This window comes from Olea europaea, unplaced genomic scaffold (assembly GCF_002742605.1).
Source record: "Olea europaea var. sylvestris unplaced genomic scaffold, O_europaea_v1 scaffold1314, whole genome shotgun sequence".
Lineage (NCBI taxonomy): Eukaryota > Viridiplantae > Streptophyta > Magnoliopsida > Lamiales > Oleaceae > Olea > Olea europaea.
Genome location: NW_019230613.1, coordinates 163,878 through 185,175, shown reverse-complemented (window position 1 = coordinate 185,175; position 21,298 = coordinate 163,878). Strand labels below are relative to the sequence as shown.

Below are 21,298 nucleotides of genomic sequence, written 5' to 3'. Positions count from 1 at the left end.
ACGGCTAAAAACAAGAAGAGGGTCAGTAGTCTCTGCCGTTGCACCATTCGCTCCCCTGCTCGTAATTCAAGAGCTGATACTTCACTCGCTTAAACTGCTTGAATTAAGCCTCGGACCCCCGGTATAGGAAGCATCTCTTTGGTCTTTAGTTATCCAAAGCAGTGGTCCTAAGCATATAAGTCCAAAAAGTCTAACGCATGTCATGCTCATAACTTAGGAAGTAGATTAAACGGTTATTGTTTAAAATAACTCAGATTTAGCTCTCGCCCCTGCTTCCGAATCATATTATTCCTTTTTGCACTTGACTGGGTGGACAGTTGACCGGAAGAGAACTTCGATTCGCCCGGCCAGCAGGCGTCATAATAGGTACTGCAAACAGCCGTGTTGGTTGGTTAGACGATCATGCAAGTAGAGGATCGGGGAATAGCCTTCCGGGAAAGCAAGAAAGATTCCGGATAGATGGAATTCATGGTTCGAATTGGCTCAAGCCTATCAGAGAAACTAGTATCGCCTCCCCGCCCAGCTCTATCAGCAGGCCCTTTCTTTTGCAAGACTTAAAAAAGTGTCTCATGGCCCAATTATTATTACAGCGTTCTCTACCGGTAGCTTCCCGCCTCCTTCGGTGAAGATATAATCAAATGCAATCGGCGAAGCCTCGCAACAGAGGATGAGAAGAGGTCTCAAAAGCTCAGGAATCCCATCGCTATACTCAACGATCTTACGATAGAGAGTCTTCACCCTGTAGACCTACTTTCAGCTAATGGGAAATCCAATCCACGAAATAATTTGATCTATGGACAGCATCATTGTGGTAAAGGTCGTAATGCCAGAGGAATCATTACCGCAAGGCATAGAGGGGGAGGTCATAAGCGTCTATACCGTAAAATCGATCCACGTCCACCCATTTCTCCGAAAACAACGGTATGAACCCGCCATCTCTCTGACGAGATCAGGTATACCTAGAATCCCGCCGCCAGTGGAAGCAAGCTAGCCCCCTATCGATAATCCGCCTCCTTTACTGGATGTTAATGAAAGAAAGCCCTTTCATCCTAATCCCATCTACTGAAAAGGGGGCCGGGCCTAGCGCGCTACGGCTTAGGCAGTTGATCGGATCAGATAGCCCTTCGGGCAACCAACCAAACCCGGTCTTTGCCTTCTGGTCCCTGTTTCATTCTGGGACGTGGAGGTATTAGTTCCACCTTTTTTTCGGTACAATAGACCTTTCAAGGTGGAGTATTAGCCCAAGCGCTTTAGTTGACATTACGCACAAAGCAAAAAAATCCGGGATACAAGCTTTGTCTTGATCATAAACGGAGATTGCTGCATCTTCTGCGGGACCTCTATCGTCCAGGCTTTTGTCCCTATCCACGTGTGATTGATAAAGAAATTCAAGGGTCCTGCTTTTGCTCGGGAAAGCAGGTTTGGTTGAAATGCTATTCTTGGTGGAAAATAAGGAAACTCGACCGAAAGGGAGTAAAAGCCCCAGAAAAAAGGTGAGACTTGGACTTGTGGAAGACATTTTCATAATAAATGAGGGCATAGCCAGTAAGAAAGGAGATATATTCTTCCATGTTCAGAGGCCCTGAATTCCGGGCTGTTGCTGAAAGAAAGGCAGCATAATCGTATAAGGACTCCCCGTAGCGTCCGGGTAGGCCAAGGGTCGGAAAACTCTGGGACGGACGCAAAAGGATGCACAGTCTCAGCATTCGGAGGGAGCACATGGAAATGCTTATGCGGGTGGAGCTCAGCTTATCGATGATGATGTAGTATCTTTTCGTAGGAACTCCCTTCTCAAGTTATTTGCAGCATTTCTATCTGGTTGCGCCCCTCTGTCCAAGAGTGGAACGATTCGTCGAAAAGTGGGAATAGTCGTCGCATCCACGTGGAAAAGTGTCATCAAAATAAAAGCTAATTATTGTAAGATGAGAATAGGACGCTCCCCTCTGACTGAGCTACGAAGTCTTTCATTGATTCCTAAGGTCAGGACAAGGCCCCCTTTCTGCCGATCTTTCTTTCCGGGGTACCTCTTTTTTTATTCCCTTTTTCCGGGATTTATTTTCCATATCATTTTGGAACAAAGGAGTACACATGGCTGAGGTCAGTGCATGGTAAGCTATGTTCTAGAGCATAAAGCATGCATATATGACAAAAAAGCAGGAATTTTTAGCGAAGGGGCCCTCCTTCGTTGAGAGGACGATGAAAGAACTCTTTCAAAGGTGGGAGCTCCAGTTTAACACACACATTCAGTTAAAGAAGGCAACCTTGGCTAGGGTCGGAGCGTAGACGAAGCGAGCAGAGCCTAGGAAACAAAACAGGGAAGCCCATCATAAAGCAGTCGACTAGAAGTAGAAGACTGCTGGCCTGAGAGAAGGCGGCCTCTCTCGGGAAACATGGCCCAATTTCTCTTCTTTCTTTTTGATTTCAGCTTTCTTGAGCTCCACCACTACCCGAGCGGTGAAGTCTGGTCTTCTTGCATTGAGGGACCTCTTTGGCTTTTTCTCTGAATGCATCTTCATGTATAAAGAGAAGCCTGTCAAGATACTTCCAATCGAGAATCGAGCCAAGACCCGACCCGTCGAAAACAGCCTAACAAGGCAAGGCAAGAACAGTAGATATTCCTCCAACAGGGCATTCGTGAACAAGAGGGCATCCCCTCACAGCTGATTCTCAATAAGTAGAGTTCAATCAAGTAAGTCATTTCATTTCATGAATACAGCTCATCTGCGACCTCCCTATCCTACCCGCCTAACAGCGTATATGCGACGAAGACTCTTCTTTGAGTCCATACATGTATGAAGAACTATTCATGAAGAAGAAGAAGTTCCAGCCTATTTATTTTTTTTAATGATAAGGAAGCGCTGGATCCGGGCCTTATAGGGCCCGCCCATCAGCGAATGCGAGCCCTACGAGCTGCGAGTGGAGAATCCCTCACCCAGTTCCATATGGGGATTAATCCTAGGGTATTAACCTTTCTGGGAAGCCGGTCCCTTTACATAGCCATAATAGGAAGTTTTTTCGAAGTAGCTGCAATTGAATAGGCTGGTCTAGAAGCAGCTGCTAGAGAATAGGCCGCTAGGGGGGCGCCGTCCTTGGCAACGCATCAGACAGTTCCTTTAGTGCATTAGACCGGAGGTGCTTTCAGGAGTCTGAGTTCCAGGAATAATGAATAAAAGACTGCAGATTCCCCTTTAAGTAAGCCACTCTAGTTTCAGTTTTCACTTTAACAGTTTGTAGTTAACATTTTCTAGGACGCCTTAAAAGAAAAAGACCACCCATGCGAGCATAATAAGACGCCTTGGAAGGGCCTAACCTTCTGGGTAAAGTTAGCCACTAGAAAGAGATTCCTTGGCTCCGGGAATAGGAAGACTTAAACTTTACTGGCATAAAGATTGAGTCTAAGACTAAGGCGTGCGTACCACTTACAGCACTAAGAACACCGACTACGGATCCGGATCACTTCCTGGGACTGAGGGAGGATTGCTATTGTTACTGACACCTCCGGTAAAGGAAGAAGAGCGATTTACGAGCCGAAAACCATGTCTTTTATAAAATCTTTCGTGGTTGGGCTCGATGGAATGGAGGAAGATTGAGGAGGTCAGAGCTCCAACCATTGCATTGAGGTTCTACGTTCCACTCTTGTACAGTAAGGATTGCATCCCCCTTCCCTTTGAAAGAATGACCACGAAGGGAGCAAGCTAAACCCCCCTCTCCTAGTCCCTCTGTTCAAAGATGAAAGATTCCCCCTCTCCTTCCTGACTTTTAGTAAGAGATGTTCCTGGGCTAATGCACCTTTGCTCAACTCAACTTGAAGTCGAGGAATGCGCATACATATCTATTCTATCCTTGAAAGCCCAAGACCCGCTTTCGGGCGATGCCGATTTCGACTTCCCAAACCGAAGACCGACTTTAGCCATCTATTGGGCCTCCCCCTTTTTGTTTTGAATTGGTGTCCTCGAGGGGCGTAGAGATCCTGCAGTTTCAGCTTCGACACCAGCGGCTACTTAAGCTGAAGCTCCTGTTCAAGGGAAGGGCGGCTCAAAAATCGAAAGATTCTTGTTCTTGGACCTTGTTTTATCCATATCGGAGGCAAAGGGAGCTGACTTGGCAGTTAAAGATGGAGCGTTTAGGCTTACCGGGACTAAGACCAGTTTATTGCTACTTACGGTGATAAAGAAAGAGTGATTGGCTTTCTTCCCGGCATCACAGCCGCTCAGAAAGTGCTTTGATAACGTTCAAAGGTATCTGGGTAAAATCCATGTTCAAAGGAAGCGGATGGGTAATTGAGCTAAGTAAGCTACGTTGTTATCAGTACCAGAACGTGGGTTGGAAAGGGCAAGTACCTACTTTGTTCCTCTCCTTCGGAAGAGCTTCTTTCCCTATAGCTCGAGCGTCTCGTGCAACCTCGGATCGCGGAACAAATTCCACACTGAATCCGACTAGAGATATGCTCTCTATATTAATATGAAAACATCTTTTTCCCGTAAAATAGGTAGTGAAGATTCGATTCCAAGCCCTGCTGTTCCCCTGCGCTTTTCTTATCTGGAGCCAATGAAAGGCAGCAACATAAGGCGATCCAAGGGATGCGTGTTCTATAAGGCGAGGAGATGATCGTAGGAACATCTAACCATGGCACACTTGTTATAAGTGGATCGGCAACTGGGCAATAGAACAGGGAGAATCGCAAGTGAAGCTATTAGTCAGTCCCTAGCGAAAGGCTTTCATAGGTCTGTTCCCTTGAGGCTTGTAAATCGATTAACATTTCCGGATATCAATGGCATACCTTATTCTCGGATCTCAGAGACAGATGGAGTCAGTCTTGTTACCATCACCGGATCAGTTCGGGCCGGGGGAAAGCCAAGGCACGAGCTTTCTCTACTATATTTGATTCCGATCTATCTTGTTAAAAGCTTATTCCAGCAGCTACTACCTGCCTGCATTGAAGGCCGAAGAATGAAAGTAAACAAAAAAAAGAGGGACTCTGGACTACTGAAACCAATCAACAAACAATAAAGTAACAGAAAGCGATTGTCAAATAAGTACGAATAATTCAACCGCTCTTCAAAAGTGAAATCCTTTATCCTGGAAGCTGGGCGCATTATAGCCGTAAGTCCCATTTCCTTTTCAGGAGAAGCGCGAACCATGCGTCTTCCCGTTCGGAAATGTTTTCGACAAGAGAGAGGGCATACTAGACTTTCTATTGATTGAGACCCAGAGCTTCTTATTGGAAAGAAGAACTTCTTCTTAATCAAGCAAGACACCTGGTCCAAGGTTCCCGCGATTTCAATTGCAATTGCTAGATCTCTTCATTCCCTCCCACCGGCCAGCAAGCATCCGTAGAATACGGGTCGAGTAGCAGATCCAAAAGAAAAGGACTCAATCCTTGGCTAGACCTAGCCCTCTTTTTCAAATCATTAATTCCACTCTTCTTTCGGTGGCATCAACAATTCTATCAGTTCTTGGTTTTGTGGATGAAATTCCAAAAGAGAGGGCCCCGGTAGAAAGATAGAAACCATCCAGAGAGGGAAGTTCTATTTCTTGAGAGACTGAAGGGGGAAGACCCCAAAGATATGATTGGCTCTTCCTTCATGAATACTTCCCTCTGGGTACTCATAATAGTACTGTATGTAAGCTTCACCCCTCTCCAACCAGTCGAGTTACTCCATTCCTCTCCCGCCTTAAGTGCGTGTTTTTTGATTGAAAAGGACCACTACTAAAGGAGGGTGGAAGGGAGAGGCGTACAGATGAGAAAGTAGGTGTCACGCGTACTAATTTTCTCGGTCTGTCCCTCTATGTAGTTGTCTATCTAGGGCGATCGATCTACATCTTTCCCCATAGCCCTGGGGCTGTGTCTCGATCTCCTATGTGCGAAATCTAAGAGACTAGTTCCTATAGAGATTTCCCTTGGTCTAATTCCACGCCTTATGACGAAAGTGGAGTCGGCGTGGCGTAAAGTGAAGATTAGGGGAGTAGAGAAAATTCCCTTCTGGGGTATTCCGAAGGTGGTATGGTTAGTTCCTGTCCCCTTTTACTACTGGACAAGGACGAGTTGTTTTAGAACTATACTACACTGAACTAGCCCTAAGATGCGATGGTTATGCCTGAAAAAGCCCTTAAGTGGGCAAATCAATGACATCCCGAAACGGAGCATCATCTGAGCCCGACAGCATCCTTGTCCTTGACAGTTGGATTAGCCGAGCCGAGGACCCTGTGAAACTGATTTGAATTCGAATCCATTTGAGCTCGATGCGAGTATGGAATGAGTTTGCCCCTTTTTCGGTTGGTTTTCGTGGCCCAGATTCAATCAATAATGGGATTCTTGGCTAGAGAAAGGTTCTGTGACATGGACGCCCAGCCCTTACATGATAGTGATGCTAATGGAAGACCTTTTTTAGTGGTTTAGGGGGTAACACCCCTGTCGACTGACTGGTTACCTAGAGCATTCCCTTCATCTAACTTCACTCACTTGAAAGAGGTATTCACTCTAATAAGGCATTCATGAGCTTACCTGTAACCTGTAACTGGACTAAGCTCGCTTTCCCCTAACTCTACTCTGGACAGCTTCTTGCTTCTTGCATGTTCTATTTAAAAGCGGATTCGCCGACTTTTCTAGGCTTCCGCTTCTCAACAATCCTCCTTTCATGCCTCACCCCAAAGACATCCACACCTCTGTTAGGAGATTCTAATAGGACTATTGTCTAAGAGTCACAACGATGTGGAACTTCTATTCTATAGAATATTATTTTGCGCTGAGTTGAACCAAGTAACATTGCAAAGGCATAATGATAGTAGGGTCGGGATATCCCCGCCCTCCGAACCGGACGTGAAGGTCTCCCCTCATCCGGCTCTCTGCAGGGGAATCCCCACTCACTGCTTTCCCTAATATCCTCCCTTTACCACATCATGGGGGTTTACAGGAGATCCCAGAGGCTCGCTCGGAAAGGCTGCTAGACCATACCTTTTGACTTAACTCTACTCTAGTAGTCACTAGACTCACTATAGTAGTCCGTCTGGCTGCTCTTGCTGTGGTGATCTGACTCTTCAAGGTGTTAATCTTCTCTTCCACAGAGTGTAGATTCTTTTTGATTTTCTCTCCTTTCTCCACTACTACTTTACTTTATCCTGCGCATACTTCTCCGTTAAGGTATGGAACTTTTTCGCATTTTTTCTCTCAATAGCGCGGAGGAACTGCCCCAATGCCCTATATACCTTTTCTTCTAAGGCCTGCATCCTGCCTCTATCTGCCGCGGATACCTTTGTCTTCTCTTCTATCTATGGCCTTTATGCTGTATTCTAAGTAGACTCAGCATTCATCCTGGCTATCACAGGGCCTTTCGCCATCAAAGAGTCGAGAAGGTTTTACATACTAACGAAAATTTGTTTTTTAGAGCTGTCAGGTAAGAAAAGAATGAAATCTTTTTGAGTCCCTTTCATGGATTCGGAGTCAAGACCCGTGCTGCCTTCGCTTTGAGACTTGGATCCTTCGCTGGTTGAATTCTCGCTGATCAAACTCTTCAAGGAGCCAATTCAAGCACGCTTTGCAAGCCGCGAAGAGCCACTCGAGGTAAAAGCTGTGGCAACGCTGATAGATAAATAGCATGTCAATCTGGAAAGAAAGCTAATGCCGAAGCGGCTCTAATCTCTCCTCTAACCAGTGCATATGCATAAGAGTGCATAAGACAGGGATCCAGCCGTCTACAACACAAGCTGTCTACACAAGGAGTCTGGCCTCTGGCCGGCGAAGTCACTCACAACGGAGAAAGGGACCCCGTCCCAATTCAAGGAAAAAGCTGATAGTCTATATGGCAAAACGATTCATTCGCCCTGGGAGCGTCAAGTAGCAGAGGTAGCGGCATTTCTGTCACAGTCAGAGTTAAGCACTGTGAACTGTCTGTTTCAAAAAGACAACTATAACTATAAAATTAGAAATCGACATCTTTATCAAAATGGCCCAAGATTTTTTTAATATAGTAGGACCTTGGAGTGATCTTTTCAAAATTTCATAAGAGAAAGAGAAATCGTAGCGTCGAAAAATGAACTCTTCCTTCCTTTTTCTAGAACTATGAGATGAGATGAGATGAATCCCTTCCTTCTTTATCGAGATTGAGTTGGTGTTAAGTGTACCGGGCACAAGATCGAAAAGAATGCCTCGCCCATAGGTTCCTTTGTCGTTGGGGCTTACAATTCACTCCAATAGGTTAACTTTGGAGTACTCGGATAACCGTAGTAATTCTAGAGCTAATAATTGCAACAAACCCCGACTTCTGGAAGGGATGCATTTATTAGATAAAAGGTCGACGCTCCCGACTCCCCGGCGCAAGCCTTCACCTCCGAAAACGGTGTCCCCAATGCCCGAGGCCGGGAGAAATCATAACTAAACAATTTTTCACATTGAAATTTTGTGTTAGATATACTAATACCCCACCCCATCCTGCTCTTGTTTAGGAGTAGCACGTAGCACTATGACTTTCATTTTAAGAAGAATAGGTGGAAAAAGGCCTTTTCTTTCGAGAAAAAAAAGAGTAAGGCAAGAAAGTCACTGCAAAATTGCACTTTTTTTTTCGTCTTTCTTTTTCTAGTAAGATTTCAATATCATCCTTCATGAATCTTTAAGCAAATGGTTTGTGATCGAGGGCGAGGAATGACCACTAGACCAAGACACGGGAAAAAGGATAGAGAGATGGATGTTCACCCAACCAGATTGAAATGAATCTGAGTATTTGAGCCCCTCTCTTCCAATAGTGTAGCCAACCAACAAATAAAGGTTTTAGCTCGATCGAAACTCTAGTCGTTAAAGGCAAGTAGTTAAGCTATAGTGTGTTCTCCTCTCTCCTTAGATATCACGAAGGCACTAAAGAGCATTGAACTGAATCGGCGGCCATTGATTCATTAGATAGAGGGACCATTTGACTACTGACTGCATGAATGGATGAATCCCTCCTTGCGAAGGAAGATAATTTGTCGAAAGGATTGGTTTGTCCTGTGATGACGCTCCTTCTGCCAAATAGCCTTGAATGGAGAAATAGTGGTCGGCTTGCCCTTGTTCTCGGGAAACCCTTACGGTGAGGCAGAGACAGACATCTATCTCGATTCCTCTGTTTGACCATTCCCATCTTGCTTTTGAGACCGATCACTAGACCTCTCAAGCATTGTAGTTGCATCACATACGAAATAAGTGCCGACCCGCGCAAGTGAACGAGGAAGCTTACCATTCCGCCGTCGGTCAGTTATTCAGCTAGGCAGGGTATCAACGGTCTAACTACGAAATCTTGATTGCAACGCCCGGACTTTCATCCCACACTATTTCTTCTTTCGTTTCAAGACCTAATAAGGGAAGCTTTAGCTTACTTCGAAAGCTTTTCAAAATAAGGCAGACCCAGTAACATTAGAGTTGATAAAGCGCATGCCACACTATGACATCCAATAGCAGAGACAGAAATAAAGCTTGCATCTCCGTCTTGGAGCGTAGTCGAACTCGCTCTCTTGCCACGCCTTTCACTCACTCGCTTGAGTCGGACTCAATCACTCTTTTTGTTTGGAGGATCATTCGTTCTTCACTCTCTTGCTATTACCCGCAGGGAGCGAAAGAAGCAAGACCGATGAATAAATAGAAATAAGAACTTTTCATATTCAGCCAGGAGATCTTCCTTTGGATCGTTACAACGCTCGGGTCGGTGTGTGATCACCTTTGGTGAAGCAACCCTTCAGATGCTCTCTCCGCCCATGACGAATACCCCTGCTTGTTGGAAGACAGCAAACCGCCTTTGTTGAGGGGCGTAGAATTTTTGGATAATATTTGACTTGCTGAGGAGCTGATGAGAAATTATCACACATCCCTAAAGGTATGCCTCGTTGTGCTTTCGCTTTGCCTTTCAAGGATTTCTTTTTTTTTAGTACCATGATGACTAGCACATTCAGAAAACCTTTGACTTGCGAAACTTATCCACTACTGACGCGAAGCTAAGGTTGCGTAAGCACAAGAGATTGAATAAGTCAATGCAGCTGTGTGAGCCCTCGTGCCTGGGGGGGCTCAGCATAGTCAATTAAAGGATCCGCTTCACCCCTATCTCTCTCAAAAGCCTCTCCCCGATAGTGCCTTTGCTGCCCTATGACACAGGGTTACGGTTCTGATCCTGTCTTCCTTCTTTGACTAACTTAGTCTGACTAGCCCAGCTGGAATATTTATTTAAATAAGCCTAAGGGCCTAGCTAGTTGCACCGCTAGCTTTCTTGTAATGCCTCCAGATAAGGCTAATCCGCAAGCGCCGATCATACATAAGGTTTTGAATCCTAAAGCGCAAGCGAGTTCCCCCAAGCGAGCTTACTGTAAACCGGCGCAAAAGAGACCCTTACTTCTGAAAGGTTGGACAGATTCCGACTTTAGCAAGGTACGCTAAAGTGAGTTCCATCCTTCTTTACTCACTTTATGATTGGTCCGTCCTAAGCAGAGCGGAAGCTTGTTGACACCGTTCACCGTTCGGGCTTCAAGGCAATCCCTTCGCTACTCCGAAAAAGCCGATAATAAAAGGCTTGCTACAACCTAGGGATCACCAGGCAGCTCTTTCGCTCTATAGGGATCGGGGGGGCCTGGCCCGGTCGCCCTACGCGACTGGCCCTTCAAAAGGCCAAACTCTCGTCGTAGTTTGGCGACCTATCTTCAGTAGGGGCCTTTAGTCTTTTGATTAGAGTAGGGGTCGCGAGGAATTTATCCACCACTTTCATAGCTATAAAAGCATCCTTCTGGTGAATAAAGTTGACGCAAGTAGCTCTTGAAGTTTTGCGCGTATCCCTTTCCCCCGTAGGGACTCGGAGAGTAACCCGATGTCTCTCTCTCTTCTTTCCTATTAAGTTGGTAGTTCCTAAGGATGCAACCGATAGATAGGAGTTTACACCCGATGCTACCATCCGATCCGCTCTTTCCTTCGTATCCGAGTAGCTAGATGTGACAAACAAGGCTTGGTTCTTGAATGGAATACTGAGATGAGGTTTCTAACAAGCTAGGCTCTACTCGGCGCCTAAAGCGCACTATGCTCCGCTTCAACAAATGAGAGTTTTCGGTGGAACCGGTGAACCACGCGAGCTGGTTAGATGCGTGGGACAGAGGGCTCGTAGTACCTGCTAGCGCAGCTATGCAGTGGAAGGGAAGGAGCCTAAATCGACCCCCTTCTTTTTTTTTCAAAGAAAAAAAAAGCAGTACAAGGAGACTTTTATGTCGGATGAGACTAAGCAGCTACCGACCGTTCCGACGCGCCCTTGACCTATCTTGATTAAAACCAAAAACCTATCTAAAGTGGAGCCTAGTTTAAGCTGTCAAACAAATGATAGAATGGAAAAAATAACCACTAGTAGGGATATGGATGGAGTCTCGCTCAGTAAAGAGAGTTGTAGATTCCTAAGATCATGATAGAGTGTCCTTGACTTTAGATTAGAATCTTAGTAAAGCGCTAAATACTCTTCAACTAGAGGATTGGTTAGACCGATTGGACAGCTTTCAAAGACAGCTCTATTTGACCTGACCTACTTCGAATCTCCCCTCTCTATGGGTTTAATGGTTTAGTAAAAGGGAGGGGAGATTTTCTCTTCATCCGGGGGTTCATTTCAAAAATTATGAACGCAAAAGTGTAAGGCTGATTAGTGAGGTCTTAAAAACGTCAGTCTAGTCCTTTGTACCAGAAGAGTGCGGCAAGGACAAGCATCGATCTATTTAAGGAAGGGATTCGTAAATTCGGCTTAAGCGAGTGAAGTGAAGTGCTCCTCGGGAATGAGCGTAATGAGCTTGAAAGAGGAATAGTTCATAGGCACATTCCATCCAAACTTTCCATTCCATTCCTTCTTGACTCTTCTTCTTTGACAGATATAGTTCTTGCTGCTGCCTTTCTTTATATAAAGAAGCCTTCTTGATCCTACAATCATTCCATCCTTTGGAAGTTGATTATTAGGTTGAGGAGGATAATTTCACACTTATCTCACTAAATCAGTGAGAAAGTGCTCCGCGATGGGTCGCGGTCTCAAAATGGAAGTTTTTCGCCTTTAAGATAGCGCAGAAGGTATTTTAGGGCCACTATGTTCGCATCCCCCGACTCATAATCGAAGTGCTCGTGCGATCTCATGCGCGGCCATCATTAAGTCGGCTGGGCTGCCTGCGGTTACAGAATCGCAACTATTCCCTAGATACACACGTCGTGTTATTTCACAATTGAATCAAATTAAAAAAGGGACTCAGAGGCCAAGAGTTCCGACTATCGAACTATCGAATTAAAGAAGCGCGAGCTCTACTGTATCTACGCTATTGCCCGATCATAGCTGTCTCCATTGTCCTACAGTACTTGCTAAAAAATAAGATGAACATTCGCTTTCTAGGTGACAATTATTCCCAATGTAAGGGCGCGCGTTAGAACTCCTGCAAGAAAACGGCCTAGCTAACGCGCCCCTTTTGGAAAACTCAAGGAAAGCCTTGATATGAGATAGATGCGCTCAAGCTTACTAAGCAAACGTAGGCTTGGGCTCGAAAGCCGGCCTTACTCAACAAGCCCCTTTCCTTCATGTTGAGACTGGGCCAAGTTCTCTTTTGGATCAACCTTAGTCTGCAGAGGGAATTGGGCCTTTCCTTTGTCTCGCAATGCCCTCTTGGCAACGTAAGCCTCGCCTCTTTCTATATGATAATATGCACCTTGGTTGCTGCGCTCCCTGCGGGTAATAGCAAGAGAGTGAAGAACGAATGATCCTCCAAAACCAATGCCCAAAAGGAGCGTTTGTATTCCATTCTGCAGGAGTGGGATTAAGAAAGTTCACCGTTCTTTGTTACGTCAGGGTAAGTTGCCTTGGAGGCTCGAGCGCAGGGACTTGGAAAGCCCTGGGCGTATAGCTGGACTGATAACAAAGGTCCAGCCTCTTCTCTTTCTTAACTAAAGAACGTTGCATTGCCACTTGCTCCAAATTATGGTATAGTAAGATAATAGCCAATGGGTGCCTTGGCAAAGAGACAATTTCTTCATTCATTCGGTGAAGGGGGTAGCGACAATACTCAAGTATGACCCGGGGAGATACATGCTAACTATGGGTAGGAAGCAGGAACCATTATGTAAAGAATTTCGTGGGGTTACAGATCTCTTATACTACCATCGATCGACAGAGCGGAACGACCAGAAAAAGAAGTTAAGTTATAAAGCCGTATGATAGGTGGTAACTATCTTGTACGGTTCGGGGGGTAATCGGCGTACTCCGATCAGTGGGGGGAATCTTTGGCTCTATCGAACATACAGGGAATTGGAGGTAGCATTCTACCGATGTCAAGTCATGGACTGGTTTCTTCAGCCCTTTTTCTATGTGTTGGTGTTCTATATGACCGACATAGTCACTCGCAACAAGAGGTATTGTCTCCGCCTTTTCAAGTAGGGATCATCTCTTCCTTAGTGCAACTGTCCTATTCTTACCATGGGAATATCTATCTTTCTTTTTTGTTTCATATCTTTCCTACCAAAAAAGCTAACCCAACAAAAAGCTAACCCAACAAAATCTGGGTTTTTTCTAGACTAGACCTTCGGGATTTTGTTGGGGTTCATACATGCATTGATCCAGTCGAAGAACCTGCTTCAGAGCGACTACTCCGCCTAGCGTATCTTACTGCCCGCCCCGGGTTCTATATGCTCGGTTCCACAATCAATCCCAGATTCTTCCAAATTCTCTCGATTCATCCCCCCATGAGGAATTGACAAAACATCTTACTCTTTACCCATTCCAATATAAAGGATTAGTCAATCAAATAATAGATAGTAATTTGGTCGGTTTAAAAAAAATGAATTGCTAGTCGTAGAATATTTTTCCCGTCAGACTGAAACCTAACTAAAATAACAAGGGTTCGGACAATTTTTCCCCTTTCGCCGAAGTAAATTGACCTAAGGTTAAGATAAGGGGGTTTTATCTAGATTTTTATCCCATTCATGTATCATAGATCGGCAGGGATATTTTAATTCCTTGTCCACTCTTTCCAGTATTTTCCGAAAAACAGCAATTAGGAATAGAGAATCTATATCAAAGAAAGGTCTAACTGTTGGAATAATGATTTCCATTTCTATTTAATACATTTCGGTCAGTAACATTAGTTAATTAGGTGAAGTTACGGAAAGAGAGGGATTCGAACCCTCGGTAAACAAAAGCCTACATAGCAATTCCAATGCTACGCCTTAAACCACTCGGCCAATCAATCAAAGCGACTCCCGTCTTTATTATATATAATCCGTCTCGGGCCCTGCCCCTGTCTACAGCTATGCTATCTCTATTACTGCTAAGGTAAAGGTTGATCGCATCCTAATCCCGTCCATTGACAGATAGAGTTAAAAAATCAATTAGCCCGGGATTTTTTATTTCGATCTTCAACTACTGTAGAGGGGGTCTCATGCTACGATACGAGTAGAATTTAGTTTATCCTTTTTTGATTTTGACTATGGTGGGAGCACTTCCTCTTCCGGCATCATATCCATAGTTAGCGCATTCATCATAGTTAGCAGTTCCAGCTCCGTATCAAGGTCACGATATCTTGTTTCTGGATCTTCGCCACTTCTGTATTTATTATTGCCTTCATTGCTGCTCCTCCAGTAGATATTGATGGTATTCGTGAACCTGTTTCTGGATCTCTACTTTACGGAAACAATATTATCTCAGGTGCCATTATTCCTATGATTTATTTGATATTATGGATGACTGGTTACGGAGGGACCGTTTCGTTTTTGTAGGCTGGTCCGGTCTATTGCTCTTTCCTTGTGCCTATTTCGCTGTAGGGGGTTGGTTCACAGGTACAACCTTTGTAATACCAGTCTGGACTTTGAGTCTTTATTGAAACCGCCAGCTTGGGTATACACCGTTTTCGAAAGAATATAATGATCTTTCAATACGGTCTGTTATGAAAGTTGTATGACTTGGTGAGAATGGCTGAGGATCCGTTCTCTTTCCCAGTGGGGAGTACTGGTACTTCTTCTCTCTGTGAAGTCGACGACCCTAATGTCATTAGATGTCAGACTGAGAGTTAGGATGTATCTCTACCTAAGCCCTTTGGTTTGGCTCCTCTGAAGAAGCCATTCAGCTCCCCATATGCCTGCAAACATGGCTACTTCAGCTCTTTTCAGAAGGGAAGGTGCTTCTTTAACTTAACAAAAATGATCCGATCAATAGCCACACCCACGCCACGCACAGAGAAGGAAGAAGGAGTTGTGCCATCTCTATCAGCTAGTGTTTTTGCCTTTTTCCCTGTTATCGGGCTTACCGCTGTTCGAAATCGATGACGACTAGATGCCAGAAGTAGACCCTTCCCCCGCCATAATAGCACCACCTAGCTTCGCAGCATCGGGATAGTAGTAGCACATATCTGTATTTCGTCCTCCTCATTATAGTCCTCCTAAAATCAATAGCATTTCGTCGGAATCCTATGCACCAAGGATCTTAGGGGTACCACAAATAGTTGGATCGTAAGACTTTCTCTCCCATCCCACTTCTTTCCTCAATCCCAATAAAGGATATCGATTTTCGATAACCACTTTCACCCGATCCAATTCACCTCCATGGAGCCTAGCAAGAGACTTCTTAAGGCATTTGAGGCAAACGGGTTCAGTTAGAGAGTATGTGAAGAGTTTCCAATCTCTGATGCTCGAAGTGGTTAGTATAAGTGAGGAAGATAAGCTTTCAAACTTTATGGCTGGATTGCAGTTGTGGGCCCATGCAAAATAAGTATTTCGGGAAACGGGGGGCAGTTAGCCCGGTCGATAGATGCAGTGCTGAGGTCGCACTTCTCTTAATGAGTCTGTCCATTCGAGCAGTCTGTCGGAAAAGGGTTTAATCCCTCTCTTGATGAGACTTTTTCTCTTCTACGCCGTACTTAGGCAAGCTCGGTTGTCAAGGGAAAGGCTCCAGGATTACAAGCCATGATCTAAAAAGTGATTGCCCCTACCAAATCTCATGATGGTTAAGAGAAGTAGGTTCTTTGGCTCTCTTCTTTTTGAATTATTGATTGGATCAATGAATTTTGATTATATTTTCCATTCTATCACGCAATTTGAATCTATCTATTCCGGAATCGTCGTTCATCCCGCGCATATTCTACATTATAGCCTGCAACTGATTCAGCTTCCGCTTCTGGGAGATCAAACGGAGCTCGATTAGTTTCTGCTAGACGAGAAATAAAGAACATAACCAATACAGGGAACAAGGGAATACCGGACCGGCCATTTCCGACTTCCTGAATTGGGAGAGCCATCCTTATTTCCGGCTTGACTTTGTTTGTGTATCTGCTTTTGGGTGTACGTATCCCACGCTAGGCTTTCTATGGGATACGATCAGAACTAGAATCACAAGGAAAGAAATCGGCCCGATTTCGAGCTACTGGATCATACCATACGAAGTAGGTGAGTCTGATTGCTTAAAAAGCTCTATTTAGGATAAAAGACGCCGTTTCCTCGACTATTCGTTATTCACATAACGTGATTCAGGCAAGTCAAAGGACGAATCATTTCAAAGAGATCGCGCCCTAAACCGTCTTATTCGGCTGTGAATGCGACTGCCCACAGACTCTGGGATGGTTTAGGATTGGTGGAAGGAATAACAGAGGAGAATGGATTTTTCGATTGACTGAAGTGATTCTTACTGACGGACTCTCAGACGAAAGAGGCTTAAGCAAATGGAAGTGTCTTACAGGATCCATGAAATTGATGACGAGAAAGCATTTCCGGGCCTATCAGACTATAGCTTTCCCTTTCCGTGCGCATAGGGGATAAAATAAGTATTCATCAACACCTGACATCTTTCTTTAATCTTAGCTTGGCCTTTCCTTGCTTGTCCGTTAACCCGACAAGACTTGCTTTCTGGCTTGTTGGTGTAGGTGTACGGGGAAGAGTTCAAAAGCCCTATATATGTTTGTTATTAGTATTGATCTCATATCTATAAGCAGCGTTCACTATTAAGCCTACGCCTGTCCATTCCTTTCAAGCTTGATCCTGCCCTTAGACTCGAAGAAGAGATTCCCAGCTTAATGAATCTAATCAGACTCAGAGACAGATTAAAATCTTCGCTGCGTCTGGCTAAGAAGTTAGGTATGACTCAAAGGTTGAAGTTTTATGCATTAGGGGTTGTTGGGGAGTTAGTACAGTTTCAAGGCAATTGCTCCTTCGCCGCTAGGAAAAATGCTTCCACAACTGCATCCGCATATCCTCGATACAAGAGTTTTTTCAGGTGTGGTGTGCTTTGGTGTAACCGGGGGCTGGGGCCAAAGAAAGACTGTACCGGGTGTCCTTTCCTCTCGTCAGGCAGCTATCTTTTACTCACTGAACACTAACTTAATCCAGAGCGAGACAAGCAACTGTCCACTGAACACTTTCAAAATGCATACCAGACCGATAGTGAGTTCTGACAGACAGAAGCCCCCTCAAGAAAAAGAATCCAAATCGAAGGCACTCTCGACAAAGTAGTTATTAACAAGTTCAGCACTATCCTAAACTGTGCGGGTGTGGTAGGCTGATCTTCCTTATTCCGATGTTTTTGTTGCTATCGATCAAACCCTGTTACCGTTCTCGAGAGGAGAAAGATAAAGATAGATAGGGCGCGTCAAACTCGCTGACCAGCGGAGTCTTATCATACCATAATCTTTGTCTCTTCTTTGACCGTCTTTTCTAGAGTCGGTTTGAATAGCTCGACCATCCCTTTGTACGAGGGAGAAATAACGGAAGAGGGAATGCTTACCATAGCCCAATGGAAATAGACCAGGAAAGCCATTCACTCGCTTAGACTAAAATACGATATTAACTACTCGACGGATTGCACGAATTACGTACTGCCGGCCTACGTGCTGCTAGAAAAAAGTACACTACTAGATAGTACATTCTTATGAGGGGCGGATGAGCAGTGTGCCTAGCGCACCGAACTCAATTACAATAAAGCGATGCCATACCTGGTCTCCTTATCCTTCTAACTCAGTGCCTATGGGATTAGGTAGTTCCGGGATGTCTGGCTCCGAGCTCGATCTATCCACATCATAGACCTTATGGCGCTGGATCCACTGGGAAGACTGGAGTAGTATCTTCATTAGCCGGAAGGAATTAGTCTCCACTAGTGTCATTCGAAGAACGAACAAGAAAAGGCTTACCTTACTGTTTAGGTAGGATAGATGGATGTGGCCCATTGGCTAAAGCTCTGCCAGCTTCTTGTAGACTGAACTCTCTTCTCTTTAGGCTCCGAGTTGTTTTTGGGTGGGATGGTCTAATTTTTCTTCGCCACTAGTGGCAACGAAGTTCTTGGTAAGACGCAAGGGGGAAGGAAGATCTCCACTCATTTCATTCATTCAGTGCCTGCGGTGAGGCGCGACCCACAACAAACAAAGGGGGAAAGCTTGCTTTGCTTGCTGTAGCCCTCTTTTAGTAGATTAGGCTTGGCTTCAAACTCGGGTATTATCCGAGACTACGTGATATCTCGGAGCAACCAGACCCAGGAGTCAACTTTCCCGTATGAGCATTCGGTACATGTATCAGTCCGTGGAAGAGTGAAAGGGTCACCACTACTGAGGATCTCCCCCCTAATCTTAGATAGGTCGTCTGAGGGTTCGCCGCGGTTCATTGCTGTGCTTACACACTAGGCTACCCTTTTCCGAAAGCTCCGCGGGACCACCTACCACTAGTCTTCGGCCGGAGGGGTTTATTGCACAAAAACGCCGGGACGCAGGCTCCCGAAAAGGGAAGCCCAACGAATGTCAGATGCAAAGCCCCGCACCTCATTAAGATCATATTGGCATACTCTCCCAAAAAAAAAAGAGCAGACCCCATTGAAGACGAGAGTGAGGTACAACAAGGCCATTTCTGTCCACCGCCCTTCTCACGGAGCCGTACGTGGACGTTACCGCTCATACAGCTCCCAGCCAGCAAGCAGTTAGCCTTCCTCTACAAGGAATGGAAGTGTGGATGAATCGACATCAAATAGAGGAATTCTTTTTTTTATTTAAGTTCCTCCCAGATACATGGCTTACATACCCGGCTCAACATTCTTGGAAAACAATCGAATCGAGGGTCCGGAGGAGAATTGGCCATTCAATCTTGTGAACTAATCGAGACCGAAATTGGAAAAAGAGATACGAACGGAGAGGAATAACCAATCGATGAAAGAACATGAAACCATTCTGTTTCAATAGAGGTACGAGAAAGGGTTGGGGGCAATGAAGTAGGTGAAGTGGTTGGATTTTGCGAGCTGTTCCAACCACTGCTGGATGTGATTCCAAGAGCCGAACGAGAATGAATACCACACAGAAGAGTCAAGACCAGGCTCCCTAATGGAATGTTTAACCGATCCATTCCGGATCGACCGAATTGGTACGGAAGTTGTAACATGGGAAAACCACGGAAAACACGACTTATTTGAATAATCCGGTGACCTACCAATTGTAGAAGTAGGATTTTTGGCAAGCAATAAGCACTTAAATAATACAATTCAAGTGTACCATCTTCTTTCTCATTTCGAGGAAAAGGTGCGGAAGGAAAAGGAAACAACAGAGGGATCCGAATCGGACCTAAATGGGAATGACATGAAAAGTCTTTTTCAAAACCTAGCATTAAGGGCGTTACGACGATATACGAGAGGAATAGATAAAAACTCGTGATTGGTGTAGAAGGGAAGATCTGTTTATGATATAGTTCAAGAAAGAGTCGTCTCATTTCCTTACTTTTTCGTTCTTTCTAATTCATTCACTTCAAGGCTGGTTCTGAACGCCGCGTAAGATCATCTTCAACCAACGTGATTTGATGTAACTGTTAAGACCGTCTGTGGGATAAAGCTTTATCCCAAAGGGCCTCATGATTCAAGTTCGCTAAGAAATTTCTTAATAAGGAACTCGAATCATTCACAGTTTTTAAGTTTTCTAATAAAAGTTCCAAGTCCGTTGTGGATTTACACTCCACGTCCAGATTATCCCGGGCCAGTTGCCTGGCCAAAGCATCAAAGTCGAAATTGGAAAAATCCAGTTCTGGAAAAGCCCCGACAACGCTCTTCCGCGCACAAAACTTTTTCAGATGTTTGTGAAGAACCGCTTCGATCCTATTTTCGAGCCTTTTTTCTTCTTCTGTCCGGTGAGGCGCAGAGGAAGAAGGGACTTCCCGTTTTTGTTCGTGCTGGGTTGGTGCCTCTTCGGCATTAACAGTCGGATCGGAGGAAGGCAACACTGAGTTTACCTCATTTTCGTCAGCTAAGACTGGTATTTACCCTTATGGCATTTCACTGACATTCTACCATTGAAACTGCGGATACTTGCATTCTAACTAATACAAACACTGAATGGGATTTTAACGATCTTTCTGTTTCGCAAAATCCTTGTTGGTTTGAAGCAGCCGTAGATTCTATTCTATTAATACTTTGAGGCCTTGTTAGCGACCCATCATTCTTCCCTAAGCTGTCAGAGTCCGATCGAAGCGAGCAAGAGATAGAAGAATCATCGCTCATAGATGTGAATTGAGAAAGCAAGCCCGAATTCTTTTTAATTAGGCTCTATAGTCTGGTCCCTGTCCCTGGTAAGGTCTGATTGTTATCTGTCAGTCTTGTTTTGCCCGCGGGAAGGTGAACTTTGCGTGCTTATTTGGTTGGGAAAAATAGGACTTCTGCCTCCAAGCCTACCCTACCCGTTCCCCTGCCTTCAGTCTTCCCTGCATTCACACCACATAAATGAAATTCCACATTCAATCAAACAAACCAACCATTCATTCCGCATTCCAAGCCAAAGCAAAATGCATTTAGTGAATGCCTGGGGGATACTGAGTTCAATATTTTTGATGTATAGCTCTGTTATCTCTATCTAAACGAATAAGTCTTCCGGTGGAAGCATTTCCTTGATTGCTCCTATTCCACTACGGCAACCTATGAAACTACGGCTATTTGCTCACTGACTCCTATTATTGATATGGAAACTTTCCATTCTTCTACTCCGTTCAGGGAGCCAGTTAGTTAGTTACTATATTTTTAGAAAGACGGAAAGAGATGTTTTTATGTCAGCAACAGAAGCCCAAGCTTATGGAATTGTTGATCTTGTAGCAGTTGAATGAAAATAAGATGGATTTTCTAAAAATCCGTGATTTGAGATTTTATCTACGAGTTGAATATTCTATTAAATAGAAATAATTCATAATCATCCGGTTAGGATCAATCTAAACCAGCTCATTATGAATATGATTCAACATGCCAACTATTAACTTTGTGTTTGTGGATGGAATCCCCCGAGAAGAGTTAGAATGGCAGTTCCTGCTCCTTGGGAGGTCCCAAATAAATGACTACTTGAATCAGGGTTT

General features: G+C 44.6%; 1 pseudogene; it reads left to right on the top strand.

The window, feature by feature from the left end:
• The first annotated feature begins 18,144 nt into the window (after nucleotides 1-18,144).
• LOC111374932 lies at nucleotides 18,145-20,192 on the top strand (annotated as a pseudogene).
• Nucleotides 20,193-21,298: the final 1,106 nt, after the last annotated feature.